The following is a 14937-nucleotide window of genomic DNA, read 5'->3' on the forward strand; positions in this document are numbered from 1 at the left end:
CACAACTGTGTTACAAAGTCAGGATCAATCTGTTTGGGAGAGGTTCCATCCAGTCCCATGCTGTGTAGGGAGTCAGGAATAGACCAGCCTCTGTCATAAGGTCGCTGTGATATTGCTGTGATATTGTACATTGTGCTCTGACCAAGGAGCTTGGTCCAAAATGGAACATGATTGAAGGGCACTAAGTTGTCAAAACATTTCAGTCTATGGGAACGATGGGAGATGGATCTCTGTGAGTTTGGACCCTGCATTTGTTCAGCAGGGCTGAGGTATTGGTGGTTGTAGAATTTGGCTTAATTAGCTTCTCTCTCTACATAATTGTCTTTCTCTCTCTCTCTCTCTCTCTCTCTCTCTCTCTCTCTCTCTCTCTCTCTCCCCCCCTCTCCCTGTCTCTCTCTCTGTGTCTCTGTCTCTCTCTCCCCCCCTCTCTCTTTCTGTCTCTCTGTCTGTGTCTCTGTCACTCTGTCTGTCTCTCTGTGTCTCTGTCTCTCTGTGTCTCTGTCTCTCTCTCCCCCTCTCTCCCCCTCTCTCTGTCTGTCTCTCTGTCTCTGTTTCGCTCTCTCTCTGTCTGTCTGTCTTTCTGTCTTTCTGTCTCCCTTCCCCCTCTCTCTCTCTCTCTGTCTCTCTCTGTAGCCCTCTCTCGCGCTCTCTCAGTATATATCGTGATGTAACGATGTGCAAATAGTTAAAGTACAAAAGGGAAAAAAAATAAACATAAATATCCTGTTGAAGTCAGAAGTTTACATACACTTTAGCCAAATACATTTAAACTCAGTTTTTCACAATTCCTGACATTTAATCCTAGTAAATATACCCTGTCTTAGGTCAGTTCGGATCACCACTTTATTTTAAGAATGTGAAATGTCAGAATAATCGTAGAGAGAATGATTTATTTCAGCTTTTATTTCTTTCATCACATCCCCAGTGGGTCAGAAGTTTACATACACTCAATTAGTATTTGGTAGCATTGCCTTTAAATCGTTTAACTTAAATAAAACGTTACAGGTAGCTTTCCACATTGATTTTCACTTTTCGCACTAAAGTACTTTCATCTCTAGAAGACAGAATGCGTCTCCTTCCTGAGCGGTATGACGGCTGCGTGGTCCCATGGTGTTTATACTTGCGTACTATTGTTTGTACAGATGAACGTGGTAGTACCTTCAGGCATTTGGAAATAGCTCCCAAGGATAAACCAGACTTGTGGAGATCTACAATTTCTTTTCTGAGGTCTTGGCTGATTTCTTTTGATTTTTCCATGATGTCAAGCAAAGAGGCACTGGGTTTGAAGGTAATGAAATACATCCACAGGTAGAATCAAATGATGTCAATTAGCCTATCAGAAGCTTCTAAATCCATGACATAATTTTCTGGAATTTTCTATGCTGTTTAAAGGCACAATCAACTTAGTGTATATAAACTACTGACTCACTGGAATTGTGATACAGTGAATTGCAAGTGAAATAATCTGTCTGTAAACAATTGTTGGAAAAATGACTTGTGTCATGCACAAAGTAGATGTCCTAACCAACTTGGAAAAACTATAGTTTGTTAACAAGAAATTTGTGTTGTGGTTGAAAAACGAGTTTTAATGACTCCAATCTAAGTGTATGTAAACTTGCGACTTCAACTGTAGGTTGAAGCTAAATCATGTTTGTTCTTCACTGGTTGCCCTTTTCTAGCCTTCTAGTCTTCTCTTGAGAGCCAGGTCTGCCTACGGTGGCCTTTCTCAATAGCAAGGTTATGCTCACTGAGTCTGTACATAGTCAAAGCTTTCCTTAAGTTTGGGTCAGTCACCGTGGTCAGGTATTCTGCCACTGTGTACTCTCTGTTTGGGGCCAAATAGCATTCTAGTTTGCTCTGTTTTTTTGTTAATTCTTTCCAATGTGTCAAATAATTATCTTTTTGTTTTCTCATGATTTGGTTGGGTCTAATTGTGTTGCTGTCCTGGGGCTCTGTGGGGTGTGTTTGTGTTTGTGAACAGATTCCCAGGACCAGCTTGCGTAGGGGACTCTTCTCCAGGTTCATCTCTCTGTAGGTGATGGCTTTGTTATGTAAGGTTTGGGAATCACTTCCTTTTAGGTGATTGAAGAATTTAACATCTCTTTTCTGGATTTTGATAATTAGCGGGTATCGGCCTAATTCTGCTCTGCATTATTTGGTGTTTTACCTTGTACACAGAGGATATTTTTGCAGAATTCTGCATGCAGAGTCTCAATTTGGTGTTTGTCCCATTTGGTGAAGTCTTGGTTGGTGAGCGGACCCCAGACCTCACAACCATAAAGGGCAATGGGTTCTATAACCGATTCAAGCATTTTTAGCCAGATCCTAATTGGTATGTTGAATTTTATGTTTCTTTTGATGTCCTAGAAGGCCCTTCGTTCACAGCTTTGTGGAAGTTACCTGTGGTGTTGATGTTTATGCCTTTGTTGTGGAACACTGTCAGGGACCAGAAAAGGAAACCTTCAACCCCTCTGACACGTCATCGGCACCTCCTTGGTTGGTGACAGAAGCACCAGATCATCAGCAAACATTTGACTTCAGATTCTAGTAGGGTGAGGCCGAGTGCTGCAGAATGTTGAAGTGCCCTCGTCAATTCAAAAAAACAATTGAATAGGGTGGGGCTTAAACTGCATCCCTGTCTCACCCCCTTTGGCCCCGATGGAAGAAATCAGTGTTTATTGCCTGTTTTCAACTCATTGTTTCAGTTTGTACAGCAGACTTGAGTCAGCAGCTTTTAAAAAATTCCAATCAAGAGAAGACTTTGCTTTTGTTCTCTCTTCCCCCCCTCTATCTTTCACCTAACCCCCTTGTCCCCTCCCTCTCTCTCTCTCTGTCTCTCTCTCTCTCTTTCACCTTTCACCTCTCTCCCTCTCTCTCTCTTTCACCTCTCCCCTCTCTCTCTCTCTCTCTCTCTCTCTCTCTCTCTCTTTCACCTCACCCCCTCTCTCTCTCCCCCTATCTCTCTCTCTCTCTCTTTACATTACATTTACATTTAAGTCATTTAGCAGACGCTCTTATCCCTCTTTCACCTCTCCGCCCTCTCTCTCTCTCTTTCACCTCCCCCTCTCTCTCAAATCAAGAGAAGATGTTTCTTTTTTCTTTTTTTTTTCTTTCTTTCCCCCCACTCTCTCGCTCTCTCTCTGTCTGTCTGTCTCTCTCTCTCTCTCCCTCTTCAGCTCCCCCTCTCTCTCAGCTCTCTCCTATCTCTCTTTCAGCTCTTTCCCTCTCTTCCCCCCTTCCCCCAACAGGAACTGGCTAATTTCCTGAACTTGATATGCCATTTGGTTGGAGCCAGGGGGAAACATCTGAAGGGAAGATCTCTGAGAATTCTCTGCAGTTTAAAAGCTTAATGAATCGTTTCAAACGCTGGGTCAACATACTTTAACATCTTACAGGTGTAGCTATTTTCTCCAACCTAAAAAGAAGGAAAAAAAAAGTCACTGGAGGAAGGGGGAGGGGGAGAGGGAGAGGGAGGGGGAGAGAGGGAGGAGAGAAGGAGGGGAGAGAGGGAGGGAAGGGAGGAGAGAGGGAGGGAGGGATGGGAGGAGAGAGGAAGGGGTGGAGGGAGAGTGGGATGGACGGAGAGAGAGAAGGAGGGGAGGGAGGGAGGGAGGGAGGGAGGGAGGGAGGGAGGAGGAGGGGGAGGGTGGAGGGAGGGATGGAGGGAGAGATGGAGAGATGGAGGGATGGAGAGAGAGAGGAGGGGAGAGAGGGAGAGAGGGGGAGGGAGGGAGGGGAGAGGGAGAGATGGGAGGAGGGATGGAGGGGGAGGGATGGAGAGAGGGGTGGAGAGAGGAAGGGATGGAGAGAGGGAGGGATGGAGAGAGGGATGGAGGAGGGATGGAGAGAGGGAGGGATGGAGAGATGGAGGGAGGGGGGGCAGGCACAAAGATTCAGACAAAACAACTTACATACACGAACACAACATTGATAAAAACAGAAGACATACATACAGTACAACAATGACATGTTACATAAAGAAACACTAACTAAATCTAACTAAAAAACAGCCGTCCTGAAGACAATTACACTCTTATATGATATTTACATTGATCAAGTGTTTAAACTCCACCAACGTGACTAAATCATCGAATGTTAAAATGCTCGGGAGAGAATTCCAGGACCACGGAGCTGAGTAACTAAGAGAATTCCAGGACCACGGAGCTGAGTAACTAAGAGAATTCCAGGACCACGGAGCTGAGTAACTAAGAGAATTCCAGGACCACGGAGCTGAGTAACTAAGAGAATTCCAGGACCACGGAGCTGAGTAACTAAGAGAATTCCAGGGCCACGGAGCTGAGTAACTAAGAGAATTCAGGACCATTGAGTAACTAGGAATTCCAGGACCACGGAGCTGAGTAACTAAGAGAATTCTGCTGAGTAACTAAGAGAATTCCAGGACCACGGAGCTGAGTAACTAAGAGAATTCCAGGACCACGGAGCTGAGTAACTAAGAGAATTCCAGGACCACGGAGCTGAGTAACTAAGAGAATTCCAGGACCACGGAGCTGAGTAACTAAGAGAATTCCAGGACCACGGAGCTGAGTAACTAAGAGAATTCCAGGACCACGGAGCTGAGTAACTAAGAGAATTCCAGGACCACGGAGCTGAGTAACTAAGAGAATTCCAGGACCACGGAGCTGAGTAACTAAAACTATTTCCATGAACAGTTCTATGTCTTGGCACTGTCAGAAGTTAATGAGAATTGGACTGTAATTTATATTTATTTACTGACCTGATTTTTTTTTATACAGAACAGAGAAAAATTGCATTTTACTCAATATGGCCTTATAAATCAGTATAAATCAGTATAAATCAGTATATATCAGTATAAACCAGTATAAATCAGTATATATCAGTATCTATCAGTATATATCAGTATAAATCACTATATATCAGTATCTATCAGTATAAATCACTATATATCAGTATCTATCAGTATAAATCAGTATATATCAGTATAAACCAGTATAAATCAGTATATATCAGTATCTATCAGTATAAATCAGTATATATCAGTATATATCAGTATCTATCAGTATAAATCACTATATATCAGTATAAATCAGTATAAATCAGTATAAATCCGTGTATATCAAAGCCTTTTTCAGCTATAGAGAGAGAGAGATAGAGAGAGACAGAGAGTGAAAGAGAGAGAGAGATGGAAAGAGAGAGAGAGACAGAGAGTGAAAGAGAGAGAGAGATGGAAAGAGAGAGAGAGAGAGAGAGAGATGTAATGAAAGCTGCTTATATATTATCAGCGTGTACCTCTGCCCCGGCGCTGTAACACCAGGCTGTAGACAGACCAGCCCCATCTAACGCAGCCCCATCTAACCCAGCCCCATCTAACCCTATCTCAGCCCCATCTAACCCTAAACCAGCCCCATCTAACCCTATCTCAGCCCCATCTATCCCAGCCCCATCTAACCCAGCCCCATCTAACCCTATCCCAGCCCCATCTAACCCTATCCCAGCCCCATCTAACCCAGCCCCATCTAACCCTAACCCAGCCCCATCTAACCCTAAACCAGCCCCATCTAACCCAGCCCCATCTAACGCTATCTCAGCCCCATCTAAACCAGCCCCATCTAACCCAGCCCCATCTAACCCTATCTCAGCCCCATCTAACCCAGCCCCATCTAACCCTATCTCAGCCCCATCTAAACCAGCCCCATCTAACCCAGCCCCATCTAACCCTATCCCAGCCCCATCTAACCCAGCCCCATCTAACCCTATCCCAGCCCCATCTAACCCAGCCCCATCTAACCCTATCCCAGCCCCATCTAACCCAGCCCCATCTAACCCTAACCCAGCCCCATCTAACCCTAAACCAGCCCCATCTAACCCAGCCCCATCTAACGCTATCTCAGCCCCATCTAACCCAGCCCCATCTAACGCTATCTCAGCCCCATCTAAACCAGCCCCATCTAACCCTATCTCAGCCCCTTCTAACCCAGTCCCATCTAACGCTATCTCAGCCCCATCTAAACCAGCCCCATCTAACCCAGCCCCATCTAACCCTATCTCAGCCCCATCTAACCCAGCCCCATCTAACGCTATCTCAGCCCCATCTAAACCAGCCCCATCTAACCCTATCTCAGCCCCATCTAACCCAGTCCCATCTAACGCTATCCCAGCCCCATCTAAACCAGCCCCATCTAACCCTAACCCAGCCCCATCTAACGCTATCTCAGCCCCATCTAAACCAGCCCCATCTAACCCTATCTCAGCCCCATCTAACCCAGCCCCATCTAACCCTATCTCAGCCCCATCTAAACCAGCCCCATCTAACCCAGCCCCATCTAACCCTATCTCAGCCCCATCTAACCCAGCCCCATCTAACGCTATCTCAGCCCCATCTAAACCAGCCCCATCTAACCCTATCCCAGCCCCATCTAACCCAGCCCCATCTAACCCTATCCCAGCCCCATCTAACCCAGTCCCATCTAACGCTATCTCAGCCCCATCTAAACCAGCCCCATCTAACCCAGCCCCATCTAACCCTATCTCAGCCCCATCTAAATCAGCCCCATCTAACCCAGCCCCATCTAACCCTATCTCAGCCCCATCTAACGCAGCCCCAGCCTCTGTCTCATAGGACAATCCTGCCTGTGACAGAGTGATCGAGACAGCCTGTAGGTAGGGAGGGTGTGTGTAGGGGGAGAGATGTCTGTTAGCTCTACAGGGTGAACATCAGGCTACTTACTGTTATGCAAGTGTTCCCTTTTTGAAAATCCAGATTGCATGAAGCATAATGGTAACAGAAGTCTGCCTCTCTGTCACCTCTCTGCAGTTCACTGTTGAATCATAGCCAACCAAAGCCAGGGTTTAGCTGGTTGAAGTTGGCTTTTGTACGAACGACACACACACACACACACACACACACACACACACACACACACACACAGACAGACAGACAGACAGACAGACAGACAGACAGACACACACACACACACACACACAGACAGACAGACAGACAGACAGACAGACAGACAGACAGACAGACAGACAGACAGACAGACAGACAGACAGACAGACAGACAGACAGACAGACAGACAGACAGACAGACAGACAGACAGACAGACAGACAGACAGACAGACACACCAAATAATGGATCACATCTTTGTTAAATTATCCAGGAAATTGTTTGCTGCTCTTCGCTAACACAGGTGTTTTTATGATACTGATTCCTGGAGGCTGGAGGAGAATGAAACTATAAACCCAAGATAAAATGAAGACCGTCTCCCTCCTCCTCCCCCAGTCTCCCTCCTCCTCCCCGTCTCCCTCCTCCTCCCCCAGTCTCCCTCCTCCTCCCCCAGTCTCCCCCTCCTCCCCCAGTCTCCCTCCACCTCCCCCAGTCTCCCTCCTCCTCCCCGTCTCCCTCCTCCTCACCCAGTCTCCCTCCTCCTCCCCCAGTCTCCCTCCTCCTCCTCCTCCCCCCCAGTCTCCCTCCTTCTACCCCTCCCCCAGTCTCCCTCCTCCTCCCCCAGTCTCCCTCCTCCCCCAGTCTCCCTCCTTCTCCTCCACCTCCCCCAGTCTCCCTCCTTCTACCCCTCCTCCCCCAGTCTCCCTCCTTCTACCCCTCCTCCCACAGTCTCCCTCCTCCTCCCCCAGTCTCCCTCCTCCTCCCCAGTCTCCCTCCTCATCCAGTCTCCCTCCTCCTCCTCCCCCAGTCTCCCTCCTTCTCCTACACCTCCTCCAGTCTCCCTCCTTCTCCCCCAGTCTCCCTCCTTCTCCTCCCCCAGTCTCCCTCCTCCTCCTCCCCCAGTCTCCCTCCTCCTCCCCCAGTCTCCCCCACATTAGGCTATCTGTCTCACTCTGTCTTTTTCTCTCTCTCCATCTCTCTCCAATTTCCTCCTCCCTTCACTACTGCCTAGACTGTGATGGCTTAATTAATGTATTTTTATTGACCCGGTAGTGATATGTTAGTCCATCATTATTGACCCGGTAGTGATATGTTAGTCCATCATTATTGACCCGGTAGTGATATGTTAGTCCATCATTATTGACCCGGTAGTGATATGTTAGTCCATCATTATTGACCCGGTAGTGATATGTTAGTCCATCATTATTGACCCGGTAGTGATATGTTAGTCCATCGTTATTGGCCCGGTAGTGATATGTTAGTCCATCATTATTGACCCGGTAGTGATATATTAGTCCATCGTTATTGACCCGGTAGTGATATGTTAGTCCATCATGGGTTCATTGTACAGCTAGTTTCTGGGTTCATAGTGCAGCTAGTTTCTGGGTTCATAGTGCAGCTAGTTTCTGGGTTCATAGTGCTGCTAGTTTCTGGGTTCATAGTGCTGCTAGTTTCTGGGTTCATAGTGCAGCTAGTTTCTGGGTTCATAGTGCTGCTGGGTTCATAGTGCAGCTAGTTTCTGGGTTCATAGTGCTGATGGGTTCATAGTGCAGCTAGTTTCTGGGTTCATAGTGCTGCTGGGTTCATAGTGCAGCTAGTTTCTGGGTTCATAGTGCTGCTGGGTTCATAGTGCAGCTAGTTTCTGGGTTCATGTGCAGCTAGTTTCTGGGTTTATAGTGCTGCTGGGTTCATAGTGCAGATAGTTTCTGGGTTCATAGTGCAGATAGTTTCTGGGTTCATAGTGCAGCTAGTTTCTGGGTTCATAATGCAGATAGTTTCTGGGTTCATAATGCTGCTGGGTTCATAGTTCATCTAGTTTCTGGGTTCATAGTTCATCTAGTTTCTGGGTTCATAGTGCAGCTAGTTTCTGGGTTCATAGTGCAGCTAGTTTCTGGGTTCATAGTGCAGCTAGTTTCTGGGTTCATAGTACAGCTAGTTTCTGGGTTCATAGTACAGCTAGTTTCTGGGTTCATAGTGCAGCTAGTTTCTGGGTTCATAGTGCTGCTGGGTTCATAGTGCTGCTGGGTTCATAGTGCAGCTAGTTTCTGGGTTCATAGTGCTGCTAGTTTCTGGGTTCATAGTGTTTTATATGTGTCTGCCTTTAGACCTCATGACCCTTTTTCACACCAAGTCGAGTTGTATTGGGTTGACCTAGTTACACATCCACTATAGTTCCATAGCAAGGTTAGTAAAACAGTGAGAATGTCTGTCTGTCTGTGGATGTGTTTCAGGCTGTTCTGGTAGACTGTATGTCTGTGGATGTGTTTCAGGCTGTTCTGGTAGACTGTCTGTCTGTGGATGTGTTTCAGGCTGTTCTGGTAGACTGTCTGTCTGTGGATGTGTTTCAGGCTGTTCTGGTAGACTGTCTGTCTGTGGATGTGTTTCAGGCCCACCTGTCTGTGGATGTGTTTCAGGCTGTTCTGGTAGACTGTCTGTCTGTGGATGTGTTTCAGGCTGTTCTGGTAGACTGTCTGTCTGTGGATGTGTTTCAGGCTGTTCTGGTAGACCCACCTGTCTGTGGATGTGTTTCAGGCTGTCTGTCTGTGGATGTGTTTCAGGCTGTTCTGGTAGACTGCCTGTCTGTGGATGTGTTTCAGGCTGTTCTGGTAGACTGTCTGTCTGTGGATGTGTTTCAGGCTGTTCTGGTAGACTGTCTGTCTGTGGATGTGTTTCAGGCTGTTCTGGTAGACCCACCTGTCTGTGGATGTGTTTCAGGCTGTCTGTCTGTGGATGTGTTTCAGGCTGTTCTGGTAGACTGCCTGTCTGTGGATGTGTTTCAGGCTGTTCTGGTAGACTGTCTGTCTGTGGATGTGTTTCAGGCTGTTCTGGTAGACTGTCTGTCTGTGGATGTGTTTCAGGCTGTTCTGGTAGACTGTCTGTCTGTGGATGTGTTTCCTGTCTGTCTGTGGATGTGTTTCAGGCTGTTCTGGTAGACTGTCTGTCTGTGGATGTGTTTCAGGCTGTTCTGGTAGACTGTCTGTCTGTGGATGTGTTTCAGGCTGTTCTGGTAGACTGTCTGTCTGTGGATGTGTTTCAGGCTGTTCTGGTAGACTGTCTGTCTGTGGATGTGTTTCAGGCTGTTCTGGTAGACTGTCTGTCTGTGGATGTGTTTCAGGCTGTTCTGGTAGACTGTCTGTCTGTGGATGTGTTTCAGGCTGTTCTGGTAGACTGTCTGTCTGTGGATGTGTTTCAGGCTGTTCTGGTAGACTGTCTGTCTGTGGATGTGTTTCAGGCTGTTCTGGTAGACTGTCTGTCTGTGGATGTGTTTCAGGCTGTTCTGGTAGACTGTCTGTCTGTGGATGTGTTTCAGGCTGTTCTGTCTGTGTCAGGCTGTTCTGGACTGCCTGTCTGTGGATGTGTTTCAGGCTGTTCTGGTAGACTGTCTGTCTGTTCTGGATGTGTTGTGGATGTGTTTCAGGCTGTTCTGGTAGACTGTCTGTCTGTGGATGTGTTTCAGGCTGTTCTGGTAGACTGTCTGTCTGTGGATGTGTTTCAGGCTGTTCTGGTAGACTGTCTGTCTGTGGATGTGTTTCAGGCTGTTCTGGTAGACCAACCTGTCTGTGGATGTGTTTCAGGCTGTTCTGGTAGACCCACCTGTCTGTGGATGTGTTTCAGGCTGTTCTGGTAGACTGTCTGTCTGTGGATGTGTTTCAGGCTGTTCTGGTAGACTGTCTGTCTGTGGATGTGTTTCAGGCTGTTCTGGTAGACTGTCTGTCTGTGGATGTGTTTCAGGCTGTTCTGGTAGACTGTCTGTCTGTGGATGTGTTTCAGGCTGTTCTGGTAGACTGTCTGTCTGTGGATGTGTTTCAGGCTGTTCTGGTAGACTGTCTGTCTGTGGATGTGTTTCAGGCTGTTCTGTGTCTGTGGATGTGTTTCAGGCTGTTCTGGTAGACTGTCTGTCTGTGGATGTGTTTCAGGCTGTTCTGGTAGACTGTCTGTCTGTGGATGTGTTTCAGGCTGTTCTGGTAGACTGTCTGTCTGTGGATGTGTTTCAGGCTGTTCTGGTAGACTGTCTGTCTGTGGATGTGTTTCAGGCTGTTCTGGTAGACTGTCTGTCTGTGGATGTGTTTCAGGCTGTTCTGGTAGACTGTCTGTCTGTGGATGTGTTTCAGGCTGTTCTGGTAGACTGTCTGTCTGTGGATGTGTTTCAGGCTGTTCTGGTAGACTGTCTGTCTGTGGATGTGTTTCAGGCTGTTCTGGTAGACTGTCTGTCTGTGGATGTGTTTCAGGCTGTTCTGGTAGACTGTCTGTCTGTGGATGTGTTTCAGGCTGTTCTGGTAGACTGTCTGTCTGTGGATGTGTTTCAGGCTGTTCTGGTAGACTGTCTGTCTGTGGATGTGTTTCAGGCTGTTCTGGTAGACTGTCTGTCTGTGGATGTGTTTCAGGCTGTTCTGGTAGACTGTCTGTCTGTGGATGTGTTTCAGGCTGTTCTGGTAGACTGTCTGTGGATGTGTTTCAGGCTGTCTGTCTGTGGATGTGTCTGTCTGTGGATGTGTTTCAGGCTGTTCTGGTAGACTGTCTGTCTGTGGATGTGTTTCAGGCTGTTCTGGTAGACTGTCTGTCTGTGGATGTGTTTCAGGCTGTTCTGGTAGACTGTCTGTCTGTGGATGTGTTTCAGGCTGTCTGTGGATGTGTTTCAGGCTGTTCTGGTAGACTGTGTCTGTCTGTGGATGTGTTTCAGGCTGTTCTGGTAGACTGTCTGTCTGTGGATGTGTTTCAGGCTGTTCTGGTAGACTGTCTGTCTGTGGATGTGTTTCAGGCTGTTCTGGTAGACTGTCTGTCTGTGGATGTGTTTCAGGCTGTTCTGGTAGACTGTCTGTCTGTGGATGTGTTTCAGGCTGTTCTGGTAGACTGTCTGTCTGTGGATGTGTTGTGGATGTGTTTCAGGCTGTTCTGGTAGACCAACCTGTCTGTGGATGTGTTTCAGGCTGTTCTGGTAGACTGTCTGTCTGTGGATGTGTTTCGGGCTGTTCTGGTAGACTGTATGTCTGTGGATGTGTTTCAGGCTGTTCTGGTAGACTGTCTGTCTGTGGATGTGTTTCAGGCTGTTCTGGTAGACTGTCTGTCTGTGGATGTGTTTCAGGCTGTTCTGGTAGACTGTCTGTCTGTGGATGTGTTTCAGGCTGTTCTGGTAGACTGTCTGTCTGTGGATGTGTTTCAGGCTGTTCTGGTAGACCCACCTGTCTGTGGATGTGTTTCAGGCTGTCTGTCTGTGGATGTGTTTCAGGCTGTTCTGGTAGACTGCCTGTCTGTGGATGTGTTTCAGGCTGTTCTGGTAGACTGTCTGTCTGTGGATGTGTTTCAGGCTGTTCTGGTAGACTGTCTGTCTGTGGATGTGTTTCAGGCTGTTCTGGTAGACTGTCTGTCTGTGGATGTGTTTCAGGCTGTTCTGGTAGACTGTCTGTCTGTGGATGTGTTTCAGGCTGTTCTGGTAGACTGTCTGTCTGTGGATGTGTTTCAGGCTGTTCTGGTAGACCAACCTGTCTGTGGATGTGTTTCAGGCTGTTCTGGTAGACTGTCTGTCTGTGGATGTGTTTCAGGCTGTTCTGGTAGACTGTATGTCTGTGGATGTGTTTCAGGCTGTTCTGGTAGACTGTCTGTCTGTGGATGACTGTCTGTAGACTGTCTGGATGTGTTTCAGGCTGTTCTGGTAGACTGTCTGTCTGTGGATGTGTTTCAGGCTGTTCTGGTAGACTGTCTGTCTGTGGATGTGTTTCAGGCTGTCTGTGGATGTGTTTCAGGCTGTTCTGGTAGACTGTCTGTCTGTGGATGTGTTTCAGGCTGTTCTGGTAGACCAACCTGTCTGTGGATGTGTTTCAGGCTGTTCTGGTAGACTGTCTGTCTGTGGATGTGTTTCGGGCTGTTCTGGTAGACTGTATGTCTGTGGATGTGTTTCAGGCTGTTCTGGTAGACTGTCTGTCTGTGGATGTGTTTCAGGCTGTTCTGGTAGACTGTCTGTCTGTGGATGTGTTTCAGGCTGTTCTGGTAGACTGTCTGTCTGTGGATGTGTTTCAGGCTGTTCTGGTAGACTGTCTGTCTGTGGATGTGTTTCTGGTAGACTGTCTGTCTGTGGATAGACCTGGTAGACTGTCTGTCTGTGGATGTGTTTCAGGCTGTTCTGGTAGACTGTCTGTCTGTGGATGTGTTTCAGGCTGTTCTGGTAGACTGTCTGTGGATGTGTTTCAGGCTGTCTGTGGATGTGTTTCAGGCTGTTCTGGTAGACTGTCTGTCTGTGGATGTGTTTCAGGCTGTTCTGGTAGACTGTCTGTCTGTGGATGTGTTTCTGTTCTGTTCTGTAGACTGTCTGTCTGTGGATGTGTTTCAGGCTGTTCTGGTAGACTGTCTGTCTGTGGATGTGTTTCACTGTCTGTCTGTCTGGATGTGTTTCAGGCTGTTCTGGTAGACTGCCTGTCTGTGGATGTGTTTCAGGCTGTTCTGGTAGACCAACCTGTCTGTGGATGTGTTTCAGGCTGTTCTGGTAGACTGTCTGTCTGTGGATGTGTTTCGGGCTGTTCTGGTAGACTGTATGTCTGTGGATGTGTTTCAGGCTGTTCTGGTAGACTGTCTGTCTGTGGATGTGTTTCAGGCTGTTCTGGTAGACCCACCTGTCTGTGGATGTGTTTCAGGCTGTTCTGGTAGACTGTCTGTCTGTCGATGTGTTTCAGGCTGTTCTGGTAGACTGTCTGTCTGTGGATGTGTTTCAGACTGTTCTGGTATACTGCCTGTCTGTGGATGTGTTTCAGGCTTTACAGGGTCAGTCATAGTAGTATGATAGGTGCAGTGTAATGTGTTGTTTTACAGGGTCAGTCATAGTAGTATGATAGGTGTTGTTTTACAGGGTCAGTCATAGTAGTATGATAGGTGTTGTTTTACAGGGTCAGTCATAGTAGTATGATAGGTTTTGTTTTACAGGGTCAGTCATAGTAGTATGATAGGTGTTGTTGTACAGGGTCAGTCATAGTAGTATGATAGGTGTTGTTTTACAGGGTCAGTCATAGTAGTATGATAGGTGTTGTTTTACAGGGTCAGTCATAGTAGTATGATAGGTGTTGTTTTACAGGGTCAGTCATAGTAGTATGATAGGTGTTGTTTACAGGGTCAGTCATAGTAGTATGATAGGTGTTGTTTTACAGGGTCAGTCATAGTAGTATGATAGGTGTTGTTTTACAGGGTCAGTCATAGTAGTATGATAGGTGTTGTTTTAAATGAATTTATCTTATTAACACTTTGTTCTAGCTAGCTATTTGTGTAGGAAGCTATCAAGTAAACGCAATGATAATAGACTACTAATACAGTCTTAAAGCTCTCACACATCTTTTCCTCATTTTTCTAAACAAAATGTAAAAAAAAATAGCTTTTGTCAGGTGGTCATAAACAGATACCAAAGTGTCCCTTTCAGAAAACTTGTGACTTGTTATTTATAGAAAATGTATCTGTCAGTCATAGTAGTATGATAGGTGTTGTTTTACAGGGTCAGTCATAGTAGTATGATAGGTGTTGTTTTACAGGCTCAATCATAGTAGTGCAGTGCCCCTGGAGCATATTTAGGTTAAGTGCCTTGCCCTGGTATTTGAACCGGTGACCTTTTGTTTGCTGGCCCGACGCCGAACCGCTAGACGCCAATTTGTCCAAAATGGTTCTCTATGAATGGGTTGGTGATCTCTCACGGACAGACACAGCGAGAGTCTCTCTCTGTCTCTCCTTTCTTTCTCTCTCTCTCTCTCTCTCTCTCTCTCTCTCTCTGTCTCTCTCTCTCTGTCTCTCTCTCTCTGTCTCTCTCCATCTCACTCCCTGTCTCTCTCTCTCTCCCTGTCTCTCTCTCTCTCTCTCTCTGTCTCTCTCTCTCTCTCTGTCTCTCTGTCTCTCTCTCTCTCCGTCTCTCTCTCTGTCTCTCTCTGTCTCTCTCTGTCTCTCTCTCTGTCTCTCTCTGTCTCTCTCTCTCTCTCTCTCTCTCTCTCTCTCTCTCTCTCTCTCTCTCTCTGTCTCTCTCTCTCCCTCTCTCTCTCTCTCTCTCTCTCTCTCTGTCTCTCTCTCTCTCTCTCTCTCTCTGTCTCTCTCTCTCTGTCTGTC

Source organism: Oncorhynchus nerka, linkage group LG23, assembly GCF_034236695.1.
Source record: "Oncorhynchus nerka isolate Pitt River linkage group LG23, Oner_Uvic_2.0, whole genome shotgun sequence".
In the NCBI taxonomy this organism is placed as follows: Eukaryota; Metazoa; Chordata; class Actinopteri; order Salmoniformes; family Salmonidae; genus Oncorhynchus; species Oncorhynchus nerka.